At 39.5% G+C, this 25,386-nt stretch overlaps 1 pseudogene; it reads right to left on the minus strand.

The window, feature by feature from the left end:
• Positions 1-465: 465 nt before the first annotated feature.
• Positions 466-1,247, minus strand: LOC149203773 (histone-lysine N-methyltransferase ASHH1 pseudogene; annotated as a pseudogene).
• Positions 1,248-25,386: the final 24,139 nt, after the last annotated feature.

Here is a 25,386-nt window from a genome sequence, read left to right on the forward strand (position 1 = left end):
AATCATAACTGAAGTCAAAATAGGTAATCGAATCCTATTTCTTTGCTAAATTTTGAGCCTAGAATCGTGTAGTTGCTGATTTTAGGCCTAAAAACTCTACTTCTTGAATGCCACTTTGCACATTCCTACACAACTGCCCTCAAATTTCTGGAGATGTGTTTGCCACTTTACAGAAATTGGGAAAAGGTCTCCAATATTTTAATGCTAAAATATGGGTCAAATCCGCCACATATGTTCTTTAAATCTAAAGATGAATCGAATGCCCAAGTATTGCAATGACTGCCACCTAGGACATTTTTCAAGCCTTGCTGGAGGTCAAATACTTTTGATGGGTTATGACTAGACACTTATGCAACGAACTTTTCCAAACAGGGCACTAAATTATGTTAATTTTGACAAAGAACTCCTTGTATGTTTGGCAAATATTATGAAATCGCAAATGGATATCATTTGTTTGACTGTCAGTTATTCAACGAAACCACGATGTTGGCCTGCTCCAAGAAATCCCCAAAACAAGATGGTGCTCCACATAGACATCGAACCTTGGCACCACCATACCACTCAAACTTATAATTATATGATAACTATGTTCCACAAGGGATGTCCCGCTCTGCAAAAATTCCAACCCGACCTTCTCCAAGTACTATCCACTTCCGAGTTTCACAATTTGGTTCACAAGAATGGTTAATGAATCGAGCAATGCTACCTTTTCTAGTGGCATCAATTAATTCAGACTTATTAAGAGATATGATAAATGCATCTTTCAACCCTGCAGCTTCATAAGCCTGAGATCGTCTCCTGGCTTCTTCTCTAGAAATGACTTCCCCACAGTATTCAATAACAAACTGGCCAGTCTTGATATCTTGGTCTGCGAGAAGACCCCATCCACGTCCATCTGTCTTGAATAATTTTGTCTTCACGTATTCACATCGCTGAAATCGTTGGTTTTTGTAGCGATCTCCACAAGGGAAATACTCAGGTGTGCACTCTGTACTTGTCAATAAATTTAGGCACCTTTCTCCACACAGACTCTCTGGATCATCATGCTTTTTGTTGTCGATAATAGCAATACCTGTCTTGGTCTTCTTGCTCTTGGAGCAATAAAGATGAACTAGTTTGATTTTGGAACAATGATGATGATTTTTTAGCCTGTTGACCCTGTGCGCCGTGTGCACACCTAGTGCGCCGCATCTCCTGGATGCACCGCGCCAGAGGAAAAATGCACTGTGGAAGTGTGCCCAATGCATCGCATGGCCTATGTGCACCGCACTCTAACCCAATGCGCCGCGCGGACTCTAAACATTGTCTTGGCTTTGAAAATCGCCCTCTCACCACTAAACTTTGACTTCAATCGACCTCTTGAGTGCAAATGGCATTGATAAACATAGAAATATTTATATAAAGTCATAGCTTTGACCTTTGCTTTGTAAAGACCCATTTTTGTAATGTTGCAGAATTGGCATTTCTTCCCTTTGATTTTTTGGCTAAAACGATGGCTTTTTGGTTGATTTGTTTTGCAGGGATGGCGGCATGTCTTGACAAAGGAAGACCAGGGGCTACATTTGAAGTACTTCATGATGGAGGACTTTAAAAATACATACTTATTACAAACAATTAATTTGACGATTTCTTCTTCAAAAATACATACTTATTAGAAACAATTAATTTGACGATTTCTTCTTCAAAACAGAGTTTTGAAGAAGAAACATCCTTGAGCATTATTGATGATAAGAATTTTGGAATGAAAACTTATTGAAGACATCCTCATGACCTGTGGGTATTATTTGACATTCTGAAGACCAAACCCTAGACCTAGAAACTGAAATGACTCTGTTTGACCAAAATACCTTCTATGGCTGTAAATCAACTTTGATGAACTTTGATAAATTTTGACCAACCCAGTAGGTACAAACATGAGGGAAATGAGTAGTGAGACCCTTCCGTCAGATAATTTCATGCCCCTAATGGAATGCAAATGAATGAGTGGAATGAGACACCTAAAAATGAAATGCAATAAGAGAAATGATCTCTGACGGAGGGATGACCAGACCGACTCTAACACTATCCATGGCTAGGTTCGTGCAGTGAGAATTGCTACCTTTCAGCGCAACTCATCAATTTCATTATGTATTTCTTTCCTTCCTGCAACCATGTGAACTATTGTATTAGCGCTAGTGTTCGCGCATTCAATCGGATCTCATCGAACTGCCTCTAATTTTCACTAATTTTCATGCCAAACTTCTACAAAGTCGGATCCTCCTGCAATGAGGTCCATAACTCCATGGCTTGCTCAAACATCTCAGTGTAGCCCTTGACTGCTTCTTTTAAAGTGGCCATTCCCTCTTTGATTGCATCTTTGCGCTACTCTCGAACCTCCGAAGGAATTGTGCGCTCTAGTTTTAACTGTAGTTCTGATATCTATAGCTGCAGCTCAAATTGAACGCAGCCAATTTCATCCTTAAACTCCTTTACTGTAGTGACCATCTTTTGGATCTTCTCCATGGAAGCTACTTCAGCTGAAATGTTGAGTTCTGGCAGCTCATTACAAGCCTATGCAATGGTTACTTCCAATTGTTGGCTCTATGTGGTGATTTCCTCTTTTTCCTTCAGTGTTACGCCTTCTCTTCGAAAATATGTTGGTTGTTAATTTTGACTTCACTTATAACCAACAGTGCGCACTAATCCCTAATCTGCAACTCATCAGATACCCCTTTCTGAAGCTCATGTAGGGTCTGGATAGGGAGTGCCACAATGTTTAGGTCCAAATTCTTGATCTGTAGTAGCTGGTTGCTGGCCTCTCCTGTCTCAGTGCACAGGGCTCCATCGCGTAATTGAACTACAGAGAGATCCAAGGTTCTGTTTGTGTCCAAAACTATTGTGCTCACTTGATTCGGGCTTGCTTGTACCTCCCTCACCTAACCCACGCCCGCCTTTAACCTGCCTGTCTGGATTTGCAGCTCACATAGGTCCCGCTGAACCTTTCCTAGTGCCTACTGGTATTGGTCTTCAAAATGGCTCCAAAGGTCGATTTTGGTGTCCCAAACCATGTCGTCGATCTCATCCAAGTCCCCCTCAATAAGAACTAAAGGGGTCACCCCAGATGATCGGTCAGACTTCTGTTTCTTCTATGACCCCGTGGATGTCTGTTTCTTTCATTTCTTTACCATGAAGGGGGTTTCTAGCTCAACACGCCCTCCCTCTTCTTCCTCTATCTCTTCGTGTTCTGATGTTTCCTATGTATTAGATTCTTCAACATTGATGGTGGCCTGTGACGTTGTCCATGCTTGGGCTGCTCATTCTTTTTCTGCCGCTTCCTTTTCTCTAGCACTGCAGCCTCTTTTCGCACCTTAACTTTCTCCTGGGCAAAGGCCTTCTGGGCTTCCTTTTGTTTCTCTGTTGTTGTCGTCTGTGTAGTGGTATCCTCCGCAACCTTACTTATACATTTGCTTGCATATGATGGTGTTAGCCATTCACCTTGCCACTTGCCCACGACCTCTGCTACGTCTTCCTCAGCCACCAAGTAAGGTAACTTGTGCCATGCCTTCTAGGGATCCCTCCTTGCATGAACATAGAGGTTGTGGAAATTTTTCTTCAATTCAGTGAGGGGCTCGTACTGGGTGTACAGTGTGGGTGACAACCTCGGCCTCTGGAAAATCACCTTCCGCAGATCTATTTCAAATAGGACCAAAAATATCTTTGTCTCCATGACTCATGCAGGGTCCTTTGTATCCTAGATCAAAGCGAACTTCGTTGCCTCTAGAAGGTTTGACTCATGGGGAGGAAATTGACTGTCTTCCGGAGTCCTCCAAGCCACCAATTCTATCAGCAATAGCAACCAAGTGTAATGAAACTTCTTACCCTCATCATGGGCCTCCCTATAGTTCTCTAAGAATTCCTTATACAAGTATTGAGCCCAGTTATACTAGACGCCTTTGGCGCACTACGCAACCAAAGAAATGACGGGGGTTAGAACTTCATTTGCGGGGCACTTTCGCATGATCTTGCCTGCAAATATCTTCATCTGGTTCACGAGTTTCTTCTCCTGCATTTTTCCCCCAAATGCCTCTGCCAGATCCACTTGGTATGGCAGCAAGGTGATCCAGTGGAGCAACATGTTTGTGATCAAGATGGGTTCTCCTAGCCAGAGATACCCATCGTCCACTAATGTGAGTAATTTCCATAAAAAAATGGTGTTTATGTTGGTGCGTCTGAAATGTGGCACCAAAATCATGTTCAGGAGCCCCATGGCCCCAACACTAGCGACCCATATCATCGGCTCCAACCGCATAACCTTTGTTTATTCATAGTATACCTTGGGCATGCATTTGGTTGGTTCCAGCTGAAGGAACTTCTCGTGGTCCCCTAAGTCCCAATATTCCATTTTGAGGGTCAATATACAGGCCAAAAATGCGCCCTCAAACACCACTTACTCCCACAACAGTGGTGTAGACACCATGAATTTTTCATTGTCGGGATCTTTAGGTGCTTTAGTTGTGGCCTTACGTAGGGGGATATACTTCAGCAACCAAGTCATTGGCTCACCCCCCTCAAACTCAATCTCTTATATGCCTCAACGTAGTTCTTTCTTCTCCAATTCCATTGGCTTAGGCAGCTGCTAAGATTGATCCATCTTCCCCTTTTGGTGGATTTTCATGGCGTTAATCTACGATGACTGCCTCATCGGGATATGTTGCAGCTTCTTCTGCTTCTTGTATGTCACCTTGGAAGTAGATGGCTAAGGAACAAAAGGATTAGGTCTGGGAGACCTAGGTGCCATAGTCAGAAATCCCGCAGGGACAGATGGCATTGCTTCCATCGCAGGGGGAGTTGCAGTCATCCTGTCAAATATTATCTTACTGTGCCAATCATGCAAGTTAGTGAAATCTGGTTGTGACAAAATTTCCTCCCAAACTTTCTCAGACATACAACACTCGTCTTGGCACAAAATCTTAAGACGGACTCTTTGAATTCAAATCCAACCATCCCCTCATATTTCCTATCATTAATGTATCTTTGGTAGTAGATTTCCAAAGATATGCTCCATAAATGGGTCTTCCTCGCACCTTCCAATATAAATCTGACCATCCAATCATCTGCAGGGCTTGTAACGGTCACTTTTTTACCAAGTAGCATGGCACCAGGCCTTATAGCGTAGCTCCCCCCTTGCGCCTTACTTCCCTCCATCGCGCAACCCCCTTACTTTAGCCTTCCCATTTCTGGGTAGTGTAGTTTATAGTCTTGTACTTCCTTGCAGTTTCCTGGAGTACTAAGACTACTTTGCCATCATATAGTCATTGCGGAGGGGTGGAATCACCCCTATATGACTTCAGGAGACTGCCATTGATTTTTCCCATAAATAATTTGTCGTTCAGCTTCTCGAGTTGAACAACACCACCATCTGTAATTTATTTTACAATATAGGGTCCCAGTCAATGCATTTGAAACTTCCCCAAGAATTTTGTAAATTTGTTGTCATATAACAATATCATATCATTAACTTGGAAGGTGAGTTTTTTAATATGGCGATCATGCCATGCCTTTTCATGATTCTTTTACATCTATTGATGAAATCCTACTAAGAAACGATCTTCTTCCAGTTCTAGCAGTTATGCAAGACACTCCTTCATATTATCGTGACCAGCCATATTTGTTAATGCTGCAATCCATAGACTTGACACAATGTATTTCATGGGAATTACAGCGTCCTGTCCATATACAAGTCGGAAAGGGGTTTGGCCTATCAACTTTTTACAAGTGGTCCTATACACCCAAAGGACTGCTGGTATGCGCACATCCTAGTCATTTCTCTTTGCATTGCAAACCTCGGTCAAGGCACTCTCCAAGATTTTTTTGAAGGCTTCTACTGCACCATTAGCTTGAAGGTGATATGGCATACTCTTCTGATGATATACTTGGAATTCCTCAAGCATCGCAGCAATTGTTTCATTTAAGAAGTGTGTGCCCCTATCACTCATTAAGATTTTAGGGCAGCCAAACTAGGACAAAATAAACTCAAAGATAAACTTTGCAGTGGTAGTTGCGCTACAGTCCTTTACTAGTTTTGCCTCCACCTATCCTTTCAAGTATTTAGTTGTTGTAATAATGTACTATACCCTGATCTTTTGCCCTGGTGGTTGAATCGGTCCCAAAAAGTCGATCGCCCATTTATCGAACACCTGTAAGGTTATTTGCAGATTTAATGGAAAATCATCCCTTTGCGATGGTCTCCCCATCCTCTGACAAGTATTGCACGCCCTATAATATGCCTTCAAGTCCTTATTCACTGTTGGCCACAAAAGTCCTGCACGTAGGATCTTCGGCGTAGTCACTCTGCCTTCATAATGTCCTCCTGCTACTCCTTCATGCACTTCTGCAAGATTGCTTGGTCGTTCGTACTCTAGGACATATCTGCGCAGTATCTCATCGAAGCACATTTTGCATAAGTGTCTAGTGATCACAAAGAATTCAATCGCTCAAACCACTAATTCCTTCTCCCATTGTTTCGAATATCTTTCTGGGGCTATTCTTGTAGACAAAAACTAAATTATATCTGCAAAGTGATCGTCTGCAACACGAACAACAAAGAATTGTGCATCCCAAAACCCTTCTTCTATACTTGTAGGCTCATCACTAGTCTCAATCCTAGATAGGTGATTAGGACCATCATTCAGGCGTCCGGGCTTCATGATCACCTCAAAATCATATTCCTGGAATAGAAACAACCATCTGCAGATCTTGCCCCCCAACACAGGCTTATTGACTGGGTATTTTAGCGTAGAATGGTATGTATACATTTTGAAGTGTGCTCCTAATAGATATTGCCGAACATTTTGTAGCACGTACACCATTGCTAGTCCTTCACGCTTTGTAGTCAAGTAGTTCTTCTATGCCTTTGATAATTTCCTACTCGCAAATGTTATAGAATGATCAATATCTCCTTTGCCTGGTTAGGTCAGTACCACACCTAGCACAATATAGGATGCATCCACATGAACATGAAACTCCTTTTTCCAATCCGAGAACACCAGAATGGGCGCGATGACCATTTTCTTCTTCAAAATGTCTAAACTTCTCTAGAAATCTTCGTCCTAGCAGAATGTTGTGTCCTTCTTCAACAGTCTTTCCATATGCGCAGTTATTTGTGCATATGCCTTGATAAAATTTCTATAATACCTATTATGCCCCCACGTTGCATGCAACTGTTTCACGTTCTTTGGGGCCTCCAAATTAACAATAACAATTATCTTGGCAGGGTCTACCATCAATCCCTGCTTACAAACCACATGACCCAGCAATATTCCATACGTTAGCTATATACTTAACATGTTCCTAGCAATTCACATGGCATCATCATGGTACGTAGAAGATGAACTTTTTCAGGTTAAAGGCGATCTGATGTCTTCGACAGGTATCTAGCATATGTCGCATACTATCAACATGGAACTTTACTAACCCAAATATGGTCCAGTCATCAAAGTAGACATCTAATAATTTATGGATAAATTCCTTAAAAGCCTCAAGTACCACTCTTGAAAAGATCGCAAGCGCATTATTCAACCCAAAATGCATTACCGTATATTGAAAACAACCCCATTTAGTCGCGAAGGTGGTCTTACTACGATCCTCCGGCGCGCTCTTGATCTAATGGTACCCTGAGAACCCATGAGTGAACGAGTAGGCTTCCTACCCTCCAACATTCTCCAATACCTCATCTATAAATGGCATTAGGAATGGGTCATGGATGCACACATCATTTTACTTCCTCAGGTATACACATATCCAAATTTCATCCTATTTCTTCTTTCATTGGACTACCATGGAACTCACCCAAACTAATTCCTCCGCAGGTTCAATGATCCCAGCCTCCAACACTTTATCCAACTCCTTCCGCACCTTTTCCATATATTTAGGATTTATTCAGTAGGGGAAATTCTTTATAGGCTTCGCATCTGGCTTCAAAGTAATCTTAATGACACCCAAATCCCCTACTATCCCTTTTAGATCATAGAACTTGGTGGAAAACAAGTCCTGATACTAGCACACCAGCTCTGTGACCTTATCAATTGTATCTTCATCCCAATAGTCACCTATCTTAGCAAACTTTAGTTTCCCATCCAATCCAATATTTACCTGCTTGGTCTTTAAAGGCTTTGATATGTCGGGGATTGCTACCTTAGGTCCCTCAACCTCGTGCTATCCTTCGGACTCGAGAATACTAATGTTTCAAGGGTCTTATTCGATTTCTTCTATAGTCACATTATAACATTACAGTGCATGACGCAGCTGCATATTCCAATCTAGTTGAACCCATTCTACCGGTTCCTTAGGTATTTTGAAGATTGTTGCTTTAATTTCTTGGAGCGCCTCATCAATACATTCAAAGCCATATTCAGAGCTGAAAGTTAATGGGAAAATATCCTTCAGGATATCCCATTCAACCATCCCATGTCGCAGCTCAGTTTCCTGGTACCAGTTCATTGGGATGGTATCCAAAGTGTGACAAAAGTTGTTAACCCATTCCAACTGTGGTTCCTCTCTCCATGCTTTATTCCACCATGCCAAATGTTTGGATGGATCATCCTTCCTAGTGTATTTCTCTGACATACAGGTATTGGTGTACCTAAACCTCAACTTCATCATTCACTTGTATTCTTTCCAATCGGTGAAGTTGTCCTTATGCGTACCCCACCAATGGGAAGGCATAGCTCGCAGTGCTAGATCTAGCACTTGGAATTGATGCTCTTCTGGCATGTGCCTTTCAAACTTATCCAGAAAAAAATTAGCATCTTCTAAACCATCATAATAAAGCCAATTCTATACATCAGTGGATATGCATCAAAGTGATTTTTTCAACATATTACAACGTAGTGATGAGACTTCATGTAATCGGTTATGCCAATTCTCAGGCTCCTCATCAGAATCTAAAGTGTAGGAACTATCCCTATCCCATGTGATCCATCCATCCGTTGTAGGATTGATCCAGTCCTCATCACACGTAATGATCTTGTAGATCTGGTCAATATTGTCCTCTTCATTATAATCGCAGACCATTTTCGTATATCGCGTACCTTTAGTTGGATCCAATGGAACAATAACTTGGAGCTCCTTTCTTTCGAACATCATTTTGCGATTCTTAAGATTAATAATCACATCCATATCAAAGGCCAAATCAATTCCTAGTAGCGTAGGGTAAGGGTTACTATCGTCAACTATTTCGATCACTTCAAAGTTAGCTAGGGCACTCGCTCCTTCAATATCTACCATGACCCCATACAGGCGCCCCATGGGAATGATCTTTTGTTGGTTTGCCATGCATAGCTGGATAGGAGACCATTGTAGCACAGGTCTTCCCATTCTTTCCCATGTTTGATTTGGTAGAACATTCGCATCAGACCCTAGATCGAGAATTACCTGATCCATTTCATACTCTCCAATCTACGCAATTAGTCTCATCTCGCGATGTGTTCACTTCTTTCTTTTGCTGACTTTACATACTGTGCACTATTCTGGAGGATTTTTAATCTTACCCGTACAATTATCAATCAACTCTTGTAGCCCTTCTACCACCTTTCTATCTCGTAAAAGCTTCATGCAAGTTTTCAGAAAGGTTGCTAACAGTGAAGGGTCTACATTCTTCACACTGTTGTTTCGCCAGACTTCTCCTGACTTCCTGATGTAGAGCCTTTTGCAAACCAAACTTCCTTCTCAGCAACCTTTCATACCCATCCTTCAGCTTCCGGTTGCTTTCATTTATCTTCTCTAGTGGCTATACCACTTCGTGTCACAATATTGATGATAGGCTCCTCTTCGCAAGGCACCGCTCTCATCATTTGGATATTTTGCATAGGTGTTTATTCTTTCTTTTCCTGCATCTTTTCTATAAGGACTAGGAAATCTTCTATAACATGGTCAAATTGGCAACAATACTAATAAGAGGGGTGCATCATATTCTGACAGTCGCATGAAAAATGAACTGCCTCTCTAAAATTGTAACAAATAACTTGTCTGTGACCCCTTCAATCTCCTCCTCCTCCTCGTCCTCTTCCTCAGCCTTGGAATCCTCAGCGCGCTGCACTCGCGCCTTAATCCTGAAACTGATTTGTTTCCTACATCCTATATGTAGGGGTTCGCTCCATCATCAGTTCATAGATTCAGCAATTTCTCTCATCATGCCCAACCGATTTGCAGAAAGCACAAAATAGTTGTTGTGGAGTTTGCATAAACTTTTGCAGGAGATGAAAATTATCAGTCGCGTGCTTCCCAGAGATTAAACAGATAACACACCATAAGGCTACTCTTGTGCTTGGCCCAGCGGTGTTTTCTGTCTTCAGGGGAATAGGACCTCCCCCAATAAGGTAATTCTGATAGACTAGGCAATGGTCCTTATCATGACCATGGCCTTTACATTTCAGGCACCAAACTTCCACGTGCACCTCGTGTTGGACTTCCTTTCCCTTCTTAAGGCTACGTAACTCCAGGTGCAGGATGGCTAGTTGTGACTAAATCTATTGTACCCCCAGATTTGTATCATGCACATGTGAAGCCTCCAATCTCATGGAAATCTCCAAGGCTTTAGCTTGCATTCCTATTTTCTATTGTGACAGTGGTAATCTCAGATGAGATAGGAGATAAGCAATGTACTACTCTCTATGTTGATCATCTATAATTCTCATGTTAGCCTGTTGAATCAGTCACTTCAACCTTTGATCAAAATCTCATGTAGACTCATTTACCCTATGTTGGATCTCTTTGAACTCCATTACTAACTGGGCTTGTGACTTGGGTTTCTTAATTTCATTATTCAACACTTGGTGTGTTTTTAACATTTTCACATTGGGTTTTCCTTAGCAAAACTTGATATACCAACTCAACACTCTGTCTTATAGCATTGTGACCAACTATGATTTCTTCATATCGTCATTAGTGATTTGTTGTGCCTTCCATATAGCATCTATGATGAACCAAAATTGCTCAGGGTCTTCAGTTCCCAGACCCTTAAATACAGGCATCTTCATCGTGTTTTCCATGTTAAATGATGGAGGTGGAGGTGGAGGCAAAGGTGTAGGTGTGTGGGGTGGAGGTGGGGTGGAGGTGGACTGGATGGATGAGGTATCCTTGTGATACCGTGGCTTACGAACTGCAGTGCACTTCGTGGTGTCTTCATAATACTACCTTCGTTGTCCCTACCAGACAATCCCAACAGTGGACTATATGCAGAGCCTGAATCTAGGTTCCTTTTGAATGCTCTCCCACTTCGTGTTTTCCAAAACATTAAAATGGAAACCCACTTTTTGCACAATAACATCTTAATCCAAGTCTTCAGGGATTTCAGGTACTTACCTCTTGGTCCCTTGAAAACCTGCACTCTACTTCACTTTAACTAGTGGATTTATCGATTGCGAACTTAGTAATGAATCCGCCCACAATACTATTGATCTAGTGGTTGACAGCGCGTGCAATTTTGTTTTCTGAAGCCTCCAAGTGCTTCACTAGTTCTGGGGTCCACACAATAGGGTCGTCAAGCTTCCACGTACCCTAACTATCTGCCAATTTGGATAGCCACTCATGATATTTACAGGGGAAAGAGCAGAAGAATATATCATGCTCATCTAGAAATAGGTATTTATTCAACCACTCTTCTTTTGACAGACGCGGATCCTTGTTTTCCTGAGGTGAAAACGCATGTAGTTTCCGATCTATCCACTTTTTAATTTCTTTCTTACTGGGGAACCACTTATAACATATTCCTCGGATAGATCTCAGTCCCAGAAATGGAACCATTTTTTGGCTTGATGGGCCTTGGCCCAGGTTCAAAGTTCTACACCAACCAACAAAGCCCTAAATTGTTGGCCCCTTTCGCGAACAACCCGCATAGCACAGGCTATAGTCTCACCCAAAGTAGTATTGGGGGATGATAGAATCAAGTTTCTACATCCATATGTTTGTGTGATGGGTTCCTGCAACTTCTACGGCTTAGTTTTGTCTTCATGAACCCTAACCCTTTTGAAACAGATAATTGCAGTAATTCACATAAGTAGAATCTATACCTTCACGAAGTTCAACAAACATTCATAACATCTATAAATTATACTGATCTACTACTTTTTTGCATTAGATAAGCATTCATTCATATAACTTCAGATACAGAGAAAAAATAAAAAAACTACAGAAGTAAATACAGATACATAGATGCACAATTTATGGATCAAAACTATCTTTATTAGATGTATTCTTTTAGGTACAGACTCTTCTTCCCTGCGCCCTTAGCTACAGGGGCCCACACACTTTGCCTCTAGACTTACCAAGGTCTCCACGCACTCAGTTGTAGGAGTGTTCCCATTCGCCTAAGTACACGAAACAAACTTTCCTACCTTAGCTTACTTTCCCATACAATTATCTTTTATCAATGAGTTACCTTCTAGACTCGCTATGACTCTTCTATATATAGCCTTTGTTTTTACAATACCATGGTCTACGGCCAATTAGCAGGTCTCAAAACTTCCTATCTTCTAGCAACCTAAGGGACTATAGCCCCTTTGACTCTTATTACCTTCATGCTCTGCTTCCTTAAAATGCGGAGACTTTACAATTGTACAAAAAGTAAATGCCAAAATTTAACCCCGGGGGACCCTATCCCAACAGATGAGCACACCGAGAACCTCTCTTCTTCCTCTAAGGATTCCTACTTTGCTATTGCTACTAAAGTGGATCTATATTCATCATAATTACTAGATGCATAGTTATTTCTATCTTCAAATGATACACATGTACATCTAGATAATCAAGAACCTATCTCTTTGCACTTATCACACATCAATAGATTACCTCCTGAGCAGCAAGATCTCCCTTCTGAGACTTCTTCCTCATCAACAGGAGTGTGATGAGCATAAACTTCTCCATGTTTTGGTTCATTTCTAGAGCAACAGGGCTCCTCAGCCTCTTCCTGAACCACATGGCTATCTCCACCATACAGACATTGCAACTTGTCCAACACTTCTGTTGTTGACACACAATGCCTCAATTTATCAGCATCTACCTTAGCTAGCCCTTTCATGATGACCTCCATGGATTTTTCATTATGCTCATTCTTTTCTCTATACACTACAGATATACACATATCAGCATCCAGGCACATCAAATAGGCTTCCATTCTAGCCTTTCATATTTCATACCAAAGCTCATGGCATGATTTTTATAAGAATGGAACTCCTTCTGTTGTTAGCCAAGGTCGATTATCCATTGTTTCCCTTTGATCTACCTTCTAGCGATTAAGTTATTCCTGAAGGAAGGTGGCTATTGTTGGAAACAATGATAATACTAAGAGGGGGGTTGAATTAGTATTAAATTTAATTTTAAACTTTTATGCCAATTTACTTTTCTTATTCAAGATTAGCACCCATCCATATAATCAACAACAATATGTAATATGGAAGCAACATGAAATCAACATACAAGCATACAGACCATGAGTATCATACAAATGAGACACAGGGTTTTTACATTGAAACCCTTTCGGAAAAAAACCACAAAAGCTTGTTGTTGTTACCGATGTAAAATAAGAGCACCTAGTCTATTACATCAATACATTTTGTGAGCCACCACTCACAGAAAGCACCAACTCGCTCTTTTTTTAGATCCCGATCTAGCTTACCAGAAGCACCATGTGAAGCACCAACTTGCAGCTTCTTATATTTATGCAAGCACCAACTTGCAGGAGGCACCAGCCCCCAAGCCTTTGTTGGAAATAATACTGAGAGGGGGGGGTGAATCAATATTTACAAATCAATAACTTTTTCATTTCCATAATCATATTAATATACTCTACTTCAAAGAAGGGAACTCGCATGTGCATGCAACTGTTCTTAAGGCAACTAACGTATATCCAGTGAACTTATGATTCACTTAATTCATCATATGTTGATCTTTAATCAGTGCATCGGTACTTTATTAAACATTAAATAGTAACCATGTGCAGTAATAACAAATTAAACCATCACACATAAGCAACACACATGAACACCAATATTTAAGGTGGAAACCCAATGTGGGTGAAAATCACATGCTGTTGTCATCTCTGTCTTCTTTTAATAATAAGAAAATATGTTTACAATCTTGTACTAGTGCAAAATCATACCAATACGTATCCACCCACTTGCAGAAGGCTACAACCTTCTCTCATTCTCCGGCTTCTTCTGGAAGGGAGCTATAACCCCATAGTTCTTGTACTAGCCGATATATTTACTAGTACGTAGGCTCCGACCTACTGAAGGCTACAACCTTCACTTGTTCTATAGCTGCTACTGGAAGGGAGCTCCAACCCCTGATCAAATCACCAGTAACTACTAGTAGGAAGCTTCGACTTCCTCACTAAAGGCTCTAACCCGCAGTATCCTCCAGGGACCACGTTTCATAACTTTTCAGACTAGATGCTCCTGGTACACAACAATACTAATGAAGGCCTCGTTTCATCAAATTTTCATACTGGACCCACTATTAACATTGAAGCTCAAAATCAATCACCACTACAATATAACCATCAAATACATATGCATCAACCAATCACTGAAACCCAATCAATCTCTGATATAACTAAAATCCAATCATCAATCTCTGATATAACTGAAACAATCAATCACTGAAACCTCTGAACCTTTGACACAACTGAATCAACCATTCATTCAAACTTAGTCAAATTCAACCAATCAACTGGAATAGAAAAATCACTATAATGAGTACACATATTTGAACCCAGAACATTGCATCAACAACCAAAACTAATTATAACCTCAAAAGGAATGTGTTAGAATGTATATTCTCCTTTAATGAAGCAAGCATGTGTGTATACGCTACTTCCTTTTTCCCAACCTACGTATACCTCTAAATATATTGAATCATAAAACCTCTGACCCACAAACTATACCAATCAGTGACATTCTAAAGATCTACTATCATATTATAGAGCTCTAAATAGATAGCAACAAGGATCACCCTTCTTTCTCAATCAATTAATCAATGAGACACAAACTCTTTATGAGTTTAGTTTTACTTTCAAATCTAAGAATACTTCATTGATAGATAATAGTAAAACAACAGTACTAATTTGATAGATGAGTCATCCTTGAACATCAAGCTTTTCTTTTGCATATGCTACTTGGAAGAGCCAAACTAGCCTGTATACACACCTTCACCAAAGCGATCCAGTGTATAGATCTGCAAATACTTACTTATAACTTCGATGTAATTCCCGACCTCAGACATACCCAGATCATCACATATAAAGGATAAAACATGTGTTATCAATAAGATCTAGCCCATCCATTATCAGATCACATAATGATAATTCATTATGATCTTGATCCATCATTAGATCTCATTCATCATCAAACGCTCAGGTGCATATTTAGTCTAGATCAAGAAAAGCATCAGAAACCCATAACATGCATATTTTCTTTTGCTATAACACTTCATAAGATATTCATTACTTTTTCACTTAGCCCTTTGATCTTCTCCTCCTTATATACTTAGATCCTTTATCAATACCTCGGACCAAAACCACTTAGGAGCAATATCTTTGACCAAATACCTAGGGTTAATACCTCCGACCAAATACCTTGGACCAAATACCTCAGACCAAAACCTTGGTTTTCCAACATGTACGCGCTTTTCCTCCTGTGGGAGTGTGTTTATACGTATACACTCTTTTTTTCTTTGGACCAGCGTGTATACGTTGTTTTGACTAAGTGGACCTGCATATACTTCTTAAACTGCTTTACATCAACCTTTTCCTTTACCTTCTTTATTCTAATCAATATACCTTAGTTCCATCTTCCTGTTCTTCTATACCAATGCCCCATTAGCTCTGAATAGACCTGTTACACTGTAATTTCTCATATTACTTCTGAAATGATTCCTTTGAACTTCCCTGCATTTTGTCACATCTGTAAATACAACTACTGTGCATTCTGTCACATCTGATATATCTCCTGTAGATTCATCTAGTTACATAGATTCATCTAGTTACCATATACAAGTGAGTTGTTCTGCTACAAGTGGGTTTCCATAAAGTACAACACATGCATCATAATGCCAACAATCTCCCCCTTTGGACTTGATGGAAACCATGTTGGTGTTGATTACTGTAAGCTGTAGACACTGTTAGAGATAGCAAGCAACACCAAAATACTCTCCCCCTTTGACATCAAGGGCAAAGGGAGGACCAAGGGTTGACAAAAATGAAGACTTCCATATATGAAGTTGAATATGAACATTGATTGTGTTCCCTCTAGGCACAAGTTGAATCCTCTGATTAAACTCCCCCTTTGTACATGTTGAGATGCACTATGTCGTCCATGCTCCCCCTGAGCACATGCAGAGTCTGCAAATATATTTTCTAAAAGAATAACATGACTTTATAACTCAACTATGTGAGTATGACCTTCCTATCACCAACGACTCATACATACATCAATCTCCCAACCAAGAGGGGATATACCAAATTTGACTCATCTAGCCAACCAAGTGGGGATAGACCAAATGTTTATACATGACTAAAATATAGCAATTATTACATCATCCTTCCCATGCATAGTGGGGGTATAAATTACATCATATGACCAAAAGGACTCATTAAAAGAATATGACAGACATAGACATATTATTACATCATGGGCCTTTATATGACCTTTTCATCGAGTGATATATATGACATTTATAACAAAGACCAAAGATCTAAACAAGACCACGATAGTTATCAGCAACTATCGTACACCATATATGATCCGTACCATAAGCATCTGTGAGAAACATCCAGACCCGCAACCTGTATATGTCTATCATCAGTTCCGAAGATATGACAAATTAAATATCATCAACTTGTGACAAAGTATGTTGCATATAAATATCAACTCAACTTACTTCATTTCCTTAGTAGAAAGAGCCTTATCATAACCTTCCATGAATCAACTAAGAATATGTCATATCTCCAAGCAGTAACACAAAATCATTCACATCATATCATATGTATGTGAAAACACCATAGTCATCATCTATGATCATAACATCATTATCAAGAACTGCATGATATTTCCACAATAACCCTCAATATATCAACCATGTATCATCACTAGGGAACTTCCCACATCTGATAAACATTAACCATGATAATCAACATATGTGAGTATCAAACATATCATCATAAAGTAAGAAGGCATCATCATTATGTGACTAAGTAATCCATGTCTCCGAATATCCATGTCTTCAAATAGCTGTCTTCATGAGACCTGTAATAACACCATTCTCTTGCCCAACCAACAATATTTATCAATATGCAACTTAAGTAATCAGCCATGTATCCAACATAATGTTTCTCCATCAAAGAGATAGCAATATGTAGCTAGAAAACCATAAGCTCATAGTCATCTATCAAGCTTTCATGATACTGTCAACAACAACAATCCTCAACCATGTGAGAGCCAAGAACTATAGGAATCCTACATCATAACTACGCCATATGAACTTTATGCATCTTTGAAGGCATGATGACAACAACATCAAAGAAATGAATGACTCATCGTCAAATAATGAAGTTGTGTACTCAATCTTTGTACTTCTCCTTGTCCTTATGAAGATCACCATGTAAGCAACATAAATGTATTTTCCGCATCATCAAAAGTCATCCATAATCACCCAGAAATCTGATTTGAATAACAACTATGTAACCCCAATCAATACAAGTATCATCATCATAGGAAACTCATAATCGTAACATAGCATGATGTATCATTTAAATATTTAGCCACATAAGCCTCATCACCATTGATAAGAATCATTAGTTACAAAATACTTCTAAACATAATGCCAACAATTCAATATTAGGAGCATAGCATATTCTCCCCCTGAACCTGTGCCACCTGTTCACTGTCAGATCTGATCATTGCATATATCATTAAGAAATATCAAGGCATAATCATCAATTAGATATAAATCAAGTCATCAACAACTTATGAGGATGAAAAGAACTTCTGAACAACATCCACAAACTATAGTCATCAATCATCAAGACAGAAAATTGTTTGAACCATATAAGATCATTTTTTTGAGTCTGTCCCACTACTTCTTCATCAAACCAACAAATACACGATTGTGAAGCTTCAAACTCACATATATACGCGACTTGTCTTCATGATAATTGCATATGAGAATTAGAACACTAAAATTTCATACTTTCAGTTCCTCCTGAGTCTGTTATGTCTGTATACTAAACTATGCCACATATTTATAGTTGTACTTCCATCTTCTTCCATACCTTGGAGTGTGATGATGTTTGCTCCTTTTGGTATGTTGGCCGAAATTCGCTCTTGCATTCTTTTGATATATGCCCAAACTTGTTACAAGCATAACGTTTTATATGTTTCATATCCCCTCTATAGCAGTTAATGGATTTGTGACCAAACATATTGCAAGAAAAACAATATCCCTTAAAGTACCTAGAAGTTGATGACCTTTCTGTGTGACAGTTATTAGCTTGAATTATTCTACCTCTGCATCTGGCTGCAATATGTCCAAAATTATGGCATATAAAACATTCAACATTATTCATCAGAGGAAAGAACCGTTTATCACTTCAATAGTTAGGAGTAAATGATTTTCTTTAAAGACTTTCTTTCCTTGGTTTTTGGTGGGGTTGACCTCTTAGGTTCTTGTTGAGCATTTCGGATTTTGCATTAGAGTTCCTTGCTTCAGTTTGTGAGCTAGATTCACATCTAACAATTTCATGAAAACCAAGACCAGATTTGATGGTCAGAGACCTTTGACTACTAAGAATATCATCCAAAATCTTAGTACTATCTTGAAATCGTAAAAGTTTATCCTTTTCTTCTAATTTACCTTTTAGGATATCTACCTCAACCTGATATTTCTCTTCCTTTTCAAGATACTACTTCTTCATGATTTCTTCAACTTTTCTTCCTTCTTCCACTTGTTGCCTTAATTCGTGAACTTCATTTTCTTGTTCTTCAAATGCTTGGAGTAGTTCTTCATTCTACTTATTTGAATTTTTGAGATCTTCTTTTAGAGAAATGACCACAGCTTCAAGACCTTCATAGTAGTTGGTTCTTTCTATAAGTTCCTTAGTTTTCTTGTCCTTTCCATTCACTTCATTTATCAATGATGTCACTTCATCCTATAACCTTTGACTTTGATCTTCCTTTTCCTCGTTCTGTTTCCTTACTTTGTTTCCTTCCTCTAACTGAGATTTTAACCTTGTAATCTATTCTTTGTAGGTACACTCCCTTTTGTCCAATAGATCTTGTTGATCTCTAATTGTGTCTGTGAGATTTTTAAATTCTTCCTCTATTTGATTTCTTCCTCTTTCACCCATAAGAGCAAATTCAGTTGTTTCGTTGTCACTTTCATTATCTTCAAATGAACAGAGAAATGTATCACCAAAGGACAACAAATACTTACCTGATAGTTCTTTTTCTTGCTCATCTTCATTCTTAGGTGATTCTGAATCTGAAGAGTTGCTTCCACATAAAGTCCAATCACCTCTCTCACTATCACAGTTCCTTTGAGATGTCTTCTTCTTTTGAGGTGCTTTCTTCTTTAGCTTCTTTCCCATTGTTACTACGGATCTCCTTCAAGCAATCAAGCTTCTGCCAAAGGACCTGCTCTGATACCAATTGTTGGAAATAATACTAAGAGGGGGGGTGAATCAGTATTTACAAATCAATAACATTTTCATTTCCATAATCATATTTATATATGCTACTTTAGAGAAGGGAACTCGCGTGTGCATGCAACTATTCTTAAGGCAACCAACGTATATCCAGTGAACTTATGATTCAGTTAATTCATCATATGTTGATCTTTAATCAGTGCATCAGTACTTTATTAAACATTAAATGGTAACCATGTGTAGTAATAATAGAATAAACCATCACACATAAGCAACACACATGAACACCAATATTTAAGGTGGAAACCCAATGTGGGTGAAAATCACCTACTGTTGTTGTCTCTGTATTCTTTTAATAATAAGAAAATCTTTCTATAGTCTTGTACTGGTGTAAACTCATACAAATACATAGACACCCACCTGCAGAAGGCTACAACCTTCTATCATTCTCTAGCTTCTTCTAGAAGGGAGATACAACCCCCTAGTTCTTGTACTAGCCGATATATTTACTAGTACATAGGCTCCAACCTACCAAAGGCTATAACCTTCACTCATTATCCAACTGCTACTGGGAGATACAACCCCCTGATAAAATCACCAACCACTACTGGTAGGAAGCTTCGACTTCCTAACTGAAGGCTCCAACCCTCAGTATCCTCCAGGGACCACGTTTCATAAATTTTCAGACTGGATGCTCCTGGTACAAAAAAATACAGATGAAGGCCTCATTTCATCAAATTTTCATACTGGACCCATTAGTAACATTGAAGCTCAAAATCAATCACCACTACAATATAACCATCAAATACACCTGCATCAACCAATCATTGAAACCCAATCAATCTCTGATATAACTGAAACCCAATCATCAATCTCTGATATAACTAAAACAATCAATCATTGAAACCTCTGACACAACTGAATGACCCATTCATTAAAACTTATTCAAATTCAATAAATCAACTAGAACAGACAAATCACTGTAACCAGTACACAGATCTGAACCCATAACACTGCATCAACAACCAGAACTAACTGTAACCTCAAAAGGCATGTCTCATAATGTATACGCTCCTTTAATCAAGCAAACTTGCGTGTATACACTACTTCCTTTTGCCCAACCTACATATACCTCTAAAGATACTGAATCATAAAACCTCTTACCCACAAACTATACCAATCAGTGACATTCTAAAGATCTAATGTCATATTACAAAGTTCTAAATAGATAGAAACAAGGATCACCCTTCTTTCTCAATCAATTAATCAATGAGACACAAACTCTTTATGCATTCAGTTTTACTTTCATATCTAAGAAGAATTCATTGATAGACAATAGTAAAATAGCAACACTGATCTAATAGATCAGTCATCCTTGAACATCAAGCTTTTCTTTTGCATATGATACTTGGAAGAGCTGAACCACCATGTATACGCACCTTCACCAAAGCGAACCAGCGTATAGATCTGCAAATACTTTCTTATCACTTCGTCGTAATTCTTGACTTCAGACATACCCAGATCATCACATATAAAGGATAAAACATGTGTTATCAATCATATCTAGCCCATCCATTATCATATCACATAATGATAAGTCATTATGATCCTGATCCATCATTAGATCTCATCCATCATCAAACGCTCAGGTGAATATTTAGTCTAGATCAAGCAAAGCATTAGAAACCCATAACATGCATATTTGATTTTGATCTAACACTTCATAAGATATTCATTACTTGTGCACTTAGCCCTTTGATCTTATCCTCCTTATATACTTAGATCCTTTATCAATACCTCAGACCAAAACCACTTAGGACCAATACCTTGGACCAAATACCTAGGGTTAATACCTCAGACCAAATACCTTGGACTCAATAACTTGGACCAAATACCTTGGACCAAAACCTAGGTTTTCCAACATGTACGCACTTTTCCTCCTATGGGAGTGTGTGTATATGTATATGCTATTTTTGTTCTGTGGACTAGCGTGTATATGTTGTTTTGACTAAGTGGACCTGTGTATACTGCTTAAACTTCTTTACATCAACCTTTTCCTTTACCTTCTTTATTCTAATCAGTAGACCTTAGTTCCATCTTCCCGTTCTTCTGTATTCTAATCAGTAGACCTTAGTTCCATCTTCCCGTTCTTCTGTACCAATTCCCTATTACCTCTGAATAGACCTGTTACATTGTAATTTTCCATATTACTTCTGAAATGATTCCTTTGAACTTCCCTGCATTTTGTCACATCTATAAACACAACTTCCATGAATTTTGTCACATCTGATATCTCTCCTATAGATTCATCTAGTTATGTAGATTCATCTCGTTACCATATACAAGTGAGTTGTTCTGCTACAAGTAGGTTTCCATCAAGTACAATACATGCATCATAATGCCAATAGCCTTCTCAAACACCCACTAGAGATGGAAGCATCAAATTCTTGTATGTAGGCTCCAACCCACACTCACATAGGAAATGAATGTTCTCTGTAATTTAGCAACCACTCTGCCTGATGTCAGCTTTGTTCTCTTCATGTCCAAAGGCCCACACAACACTCTCTACACCTCTGCTTACTTTCCTCACTCTATAGTAGCACACTGATCTGTTCAACAACAGTCACTCATCACAATCCACTAATCTCTTTGTTCTCTACTCTTCATCAATGTACATCCATCTCTCGGCCTCTTGCTCTCCATAGCACACACACATCTTTCGGCCTCTTTCTTTCCAAGGAACACACATAGCTCTCAACCTTCTTTTACTTCATAAGCACCTTCGGCTATTCCCATACAACATAACAAAATTCACCTTTACTGACAGTGCACAGGAAACTTCCACCTTACACACGGTGCACAAGAAACATTGACCTTACTCACAACAGTGCAGGAAACTTCGGCCCTTCTCACACAGCATAGCTCTCAGGGTCTCTTACCTCTACATAGGCATTCTCAGCCTTTCTCTGTAGAACAGGATCTCTCTCATCCTTACACAACAGTGCACTGACACAAAATTTTTTCCACTTAGCTCTCTGGCCACTATGCTACTTTCCCCCACTTTGCTCATCTAAGCTCCTGGGTTTTGTTCCTCTGCTGCCCCCAATTGATGCTACCACTCTACCCTGTAATCAAACAATGAAAGTGTACCTCAACATGGCTCTACCATTTTTCCATCACGTCTGACTTGGTCTCTACCACTGAATTCACCATGATAATGAGAATCTAACTATTTCTCCATACTCAGAATAAATACTTAGTCCACTTGCACACTCCAACCAAGCACAGTCCTCTTTGTGTGCAACACTCCTATCACTGAGGATCTCCATGCGTATTGATGGTTTTGCATGGCTTGGATGTACTTCGGCATGGCTTCTCTTTGGACCATTGTCCTTGTTGCTTTGTCTCAAAGTTTTCTGTTGATCTTTGATAGTCGCCATTTATTCCAACGACTAACTCCTCTACGCTCATTTACTCTTCATCTTTCGACTCATCCAACCTTCAATACTCCTTTGTGCTACTATATTGGAGCTTTTACACCACAGTAAAATTTTGGAGCCCAAACATCTCGTTATTCTATTAAGAAGATGTTACGGTATTACAATATTCTGATTGGTCTTTAGCCCCTTCTTAGCTCCTTATCTCATCTCCACCATAGGACTACTACCTGGGACCATCGGTATAGCACTTAGGTGCTAAGACCTTTAGCATCCTTACGAGAGCCTTTCTCCTCATGCTATCACTTTGTGCCCTTGGTTTTCTGGGCTCCACAACCAAGCACCAACAATATCAGAAGCTTCATATATCGTAAATTTCTCCAAAATTCATTTAAAGCGGAGTTCCAAAATCTATAACCTCTTAGATGCTCCACAGCACTTAGGTGCTAATCCTCGCTCTACGCCCTTGGATTTATAAGTTTCCTCGACGACGTGCCAACACATCGGAGCCCCTTTCATTGTAAATGTTTCAAGTATCAAGTGTTAGAAAGTGCTTACATACTCAACCTTCGATATGTGATCTCAGATATGACATCATCATTGCCACATGGCGACTCCTTAGAGGTGACACATGTCACCCGGATATGGCCCATTGGACCACCCAATATGGTTGAATATGCCTGCCACGTGTCCTGTCATATTGCCACATCATGTTGATGTTAGCTACCACTTGTCCCTAATAGGAGCTAATAATATCCTGCCATGTGTCCTTATTGGAGCCAATCACATGATGCAATGTGTCCTTATCGGAGCCAATCATATTCCACCACTTGTCCTACTAGAGGAGAGAGAAAAGGGCCTGCCAACCTTTAGTTTTGCAATGAAATCCTTTGTTAATCCTTTATCGGTATTCTCGGCGGCTTTTAACACTATTGGGACTTCACCCATATCGAAAATTTTTAAAGGGTTGACACGAAGAATTTCAAATTCTCGGATATGCCTCATATGTTGATCTCCAATTTATGATACACCAATGTGTCAATCTTTGATTTCTGATACACCAATGTGCCAATCTTCAATTGTTGATACACCAATGTGCCGATACGCTGACCTTAGATCGTCGATGTGCCAATACAGTGACCTCTGATCTCCAATATGCGATGCTCTGACATTGTGATGCGCTGGTATGCCTGACCTCCAATATGCGATCACCGATATGGTTGATGCTCTGATGTGTGATCGCCGATATGGCTGATGCTTTGATGTTTCGATCATCGATATCTCTGGACCTCCAATATGTTGGTCCACTAATCACTGATACGTCAATATGCTGGACTGTCGATCTCCAATATGTCGATATTCTTTCCTACTTAAGGCTTAAAATCCCTAAACTTCAGTAGGCCGTAACTTTTGATCCAAGAGTCCATTTTTGGTCTTCTGCATATCATTGGAAATCTCTTCTAGAGAAATTTCCAATGAAGAGGGTATAATGTGGTCTTTGAGCCCATATGTTATCTCTAATATGGATATAATATCTCTGATATTATTCTTCTCCTTGACTCTCTGGACAGCTAGAACCACAACCACCAAGGTGATCCTCTGCATGAAGCCTGTAGCTACCATGGACTTCCTCCTGGTCAATCATTGTAATCATCAGTATGATTCTCCAATATGACTACCACTGTGATGATTCTTTACATGAAGCCTGCAGCGACCATGAGATTCCTCTTGGGTCATCACTTCTTGCATCTGCTACGACAAGCATCTAAGCTAGTCTGGTTGACATAAATGCCAACACTCCACCTAACAGTTAGGCAATGCTCCTTCCAATAGTTAGGTAATGCCAAATACCCAAAAAATTTCCCAAGCATGATTGTTGAAATCAATGCCAACACACTTGCAGATGCCTTCACTAGGCCACTAGTCATCCAGACAATGTCAGTTGTCCAACAAACCCTTGCCATAAATTACATCAACCCTACAGAACAAAGAATTATCACTATAAATCACTTAAATGGAAGAAAATAAGACCCTTTAGGGTTTTAGCTAGGCCTTAGTAGCCTAATTAAGGTTGTGGCCTACCCAGAAGGCCTCTAAGAGGTTGTGGTTAGGGCTTTTAGCCTTCAAAACCCCATAGTCAAACTAAAAATGGCCTCTAGCCCCTACGTTAGGCCAAACAAGGCCAAAATTACTGAGAAAGTTCCAAATAAATGATCTTAACACTGAGAAACCACCTTCATTCAAAAAATAAATTCTTCATAAAACCCTAGTTGC

Source organism: Pinus tabuliformis, chromosome 2_1 (genome assembly GCF_031772625.1).
Source record: "Pinus tabuliformis cultivar Carrire ecotype Pingquan chromosome 2_1, CPIR1, whole genome shotgun sequence".
Taxonomy (NCBI): domain Eukaryota; kingdom Viridiplantae; phylum Streptophyta; class Pinopsida; order Pinales; family Pinaceae; genus Pinus; species Pinus tabuliformis.